At 36.7% G+C, this 3,792-nt stretch overlaps 1 protein-coding gene across 2 annotated transcripts in view; it reads left to right on the top strand.

Annotated features, from left to right (window-relative positions):
- Nucleotides 1–348: 348 nt before the first annotated feature.
- LOC137968161 (methyltransferase-like protein 27) overlaps nt 349–3,792 on the top strand; it is a 28,560-nt gene continuing 25,116 nt past the window's right edge. The window contains exons 1-2 of one of the 2 annotated variants that reach the window (XM_068814791.1): nt 349–487; nt 595–650. The gene's annotated coding sequence lies outside the window, so the exon portion shown is untranslated. The remainder of the gene's footprint in view (nt 488–594; nt 651–3,792) is intronic. The other variant, XM_068814790.1, reaches the window with a different exon arrangement.

Genomic DNA, 3,792 nt, shown 5'->3' with positions numbered 1-3,792 from the left:
ACAGAATGTTGTGTGACCTGAAGTCTTTAAATATCTTGGAATATGCCTTTAATTTAGCCCCGCGTGTTGGTAGGTTATGCAAATTACCTCTGGTATTATGTTAGCTTAATTTTAAAAGAAAACCTCTAAAAAGAAAGAACAAAGCGCCACAGTCCCAAAGGACGTCTATTGTTATCGCTATTATTTTCTTGAAGCAAAGAAGTGTATGCATAATGAAGTAGGGACCTGTGCGGAAATCTTGCCAATCTTTCGAATTGGATACTTCGTTTACTTTTCGCAGATGATGAGAAGGAAGAATATTGTTGAAACCGGCTTAGCGTTGTTTTTTATTCTTCGGTTTTCGTCTAGTACCACGCACACACATCGAGACCAAGACCAAGACCAAGAGAGATGACTGGAGACGAGTCAGACAATTAGAGCTTCGTCAAGAACGCGTGACGAAGCCCAAAGAGTGTTTGCGTGGGAGGCTAGTTTTCGTCCGACTGAGGTTTGTGTTTGCAACGGACATTAGTCAAAATGTCACCCGATCTCTTTGAGTGTGACTTTTGATTCATAAGTAACTGCACCATCAATCGAAATTTTGTTCACTTTCAGTTCTCAACTTTGATTACTTCGTGGCTCACGGTTCACCGGTTGCAAAGGCTTTCCAAGTAAGTTCTCATGTCACTCTTGACGCAATGTGAGTCTTAACAAACTGCCAGCCAGCGAGACATGCGAGTCATGCGAGTCTCCCATTCAAGTCTGAGCACCCATTTCAACTATCGCTGATAAACAGTATTTAAGTCTAAGCTCCCATGATTTTAAAACGGTTAGCTTTCAGTAACCGTGACTCGCATGTTGACTCGCATGACCCGAAGTCATGGCTCGAATGGCTCGCTGGTTCTCACATTGTCCACGCTCACTCAACGTGCCCTTTCGCTTAAAGCGCCTATGAGGTGAAAAAATATATATATATATTTTTTTCCTACTTTAAAGACCTTTCAAAATGATGAAGGACGATGTTTTCTATTTTGGAATATCTTCCTTCGTTCCAGAGATATTCAAGATTTTTGTTAGAAAATTGATGACATAATAAACTACACATGACTCATCCTCGGAGACCCAGGGTCAGATCGCGGAGCTCAGGGCAAGCGGAAGTCTAAACCGGCAAAAGAAAATGGCGACTAAGAAAAGAGGGCGAGAAGAGCCCCTGGGGACACGTCCTTACCAGACCAAACGGTAGAGGTCATTTTCAATTCTGATCGGTGCCAGAAGTTCTTTGTGTTTTTCTGTCCAATCAGAGGTCGGCAGGCCGTGAAGTCGTTTCGTGTCTTCTTACACGGAAATCACTTGATCGCCATACTCGCCTAGTTCGTTTGGCAAGGTTTTGCTCGAGGAGAAAAGTCTCAATCACAGCACAAAATGTACAGGGAATCGTTCGGAATATCGGCGGAGAAATACGCTGAACCTTTCGCAGGTATCGTTACAATAGCGTATTTCCAAGTGTGCGAGACTTTTTTAAAGATGTCCTCCCTGGAGTTTCCCTGTCAGATTCAGCTAAAATAGCAGTGATTAATTTTGATCTGACAATTATTTTTATTCTGCCCCCTTTTCACAGTCGAGGTTATTTCTAGATTTCTTGTATCAATTGCTGTGGCTGAAACCTAATCTTGAGAGCAAACGTTTGCTTCTGAATGCTGCCAAAGTAACAGCTGATGTATTCTTTAATAGCCTTGCAAAGGACAATACCCAGGCTGTGCAAATGTGCTGGCAATTCCTTTGAGATAATTTTACTTGGATAATGGACAATAATCTGAACGTGAAAAAAGATTAAAGACAGTTGCAAAGAACATAGGAAAGAGATTGTGAATATTTTATGAGCCCCGGAAATTTGGGCTGTCATTAATGTTTTAAAGCAACATTAATTTTGCTCTGAGGAAATTCATGTTTGCTATTTCATATTTCATACAAAAGAGGAAATTCTTGTTTGCTATTTCATATTTCATACAAAAGTGTGCTGTGTGTTAGACAGTAATAGCAACAACAGAGTCCTGAGGTTTCTAAAACAATGCTGAAAGAAATCTTGTCCAATAGTAACATGAGTTTGGATCCAGGTAGTACATAATATTCTGAGTTGTACCTCTGCAAATATAAAATCTTAACCTTGATATTTCTCTTTACAGCAAAGATCCCAAAAATGTGACAACTTTTAATAATTAATTCACATTCTTTCAATATTTTTTATTACTTTATCAGCTTTATCGGACACATCAGAAAAAGTAGCACAATATTTCAGTTTAGGGAAACAAAATAGAACCTCAAAAAATGACCCATTATTAACTGATTTGATGTTGTACTATTTATTCATATTTCCCACAGAAAGAAGGAAACAGCATACTCTTCCTATAGTGCAAGTATGTTGCACAACAACAACACTAATAATAATAATAATAATAATAATAATAATAATAATTATTATTATTATTATTATTATTATTATTATTATTATTATTATTATTATTTTTATTATTATTATTATTGTTGTTCAACTGTATCCAGCTGCTTGGGTTTTGAAATCAGCATAAATATTATTATATTTAGGGAAACAAAATAGAACCTCAAAAAATGACCCATTATTAACTGATTTGATGTTGTACTATTTATTCATATTTCCCACAGAAAGAAGGAAACAGCATACTCTTTCTATAGTGCAAGTATGTTGCACAACAACAACACTAATAATAATAATAATAATAATAATAATAATAATAATAATAATAATAATAATTATTATTATTATTATTATTATTATTATTATTTTTATTATTATTATTGTTGTTCAACTGTATCCAGCTGCTTGGGTTTTGAAATCAGCATAAATATTATACTCAGGCAAAATGCAAAATGTCACTGCAGCATTAATCTAGATAGACAATTGTTTGAAGAGGGAAAAGATCACTCTACAGAAAGACAGAACTGTGGTCACTGATAAAAAGATAAATTGTTTTCTCAGTTTAAGGAAGCTCAAAAGGATTTTCAACTCTTAATAGTCGTGTGTCCAATGGAAAAAGATTATTCCAATCTTTAAAAAAGGGTTACAGCTTCATACCTGTGTAATACTATTGTGAGGCAATGTTTTAAAGGGTGTTTGCAGGGTCCCAACTGCTGCTATGGTAATCGTACAGTGCTGCTCAAATACCTTCTAAAACTTGGTGTTTGAAAAGTATCTCGAAAACTAATTCAGTGAGCAGTATTTTGTTTTTAGATTTGAAACCATATCATAATTCTCTGACCCAGTACATTATGTGAGAAAGAACTATAAACTGAAGTAGAATTCAAAAATATTTATGAAAAAGCTGAAAGATGAAAAAAATTCCACTGGAAAAATGCAAAATAACTCTTCTCACTTGCTTCCAAACAAATCAGGGAAGGACACTGGACGAACTTTTGAGAAAAACCTGACCAAATCTAACAAACTCTATTTCCGGTTGGACAGACTTAACTGATTAGAGTGTAATGTGAAGTGCTAACTATCTACCCCATATGAACCATGTGAGCGTTAGCCCTACTGGTGGAAATGGGCCCACACAAGGACAGAGAAAAACTCTGACCAAGGTGGGAATTGAACCAGCGACTTTCCGGTTAGATCACCGCTGCTCTTTTTTGGTGTGACCTTGTAGCTCAGTCAGTAGAGCAGCAGTGATCTAATATTTTTTTTGGTCTGACCTTGTACAATGTGGCCGAGTCGGTAGAGCAGCGGTGATCTAACCCGAAGGTTGTGGGTTCAATTCCCACCCTGGTCAGAGTTTTTGT

The sequence above is a fragment of the Montipora foliosa genome, chromosome 8 (assembly GCF_036669935.1).
Source record: "Montipora foliosa isolate CH-2021 chromosome 8, ASM3666993v2, whole genome shotgun sequence".
Classification (NCBI taxonomy): Eukaryota; Metazoa; Cnidaria; class Anthozoa; order Scleractinia; family Acroporidae; genus Montipora; species Montipora foliosa.
The sequence above is the reverse complement of the archived record's forward strand: the minus strand, read 5'-3'. Positions and strand labels throughout refer to the sequence as shown.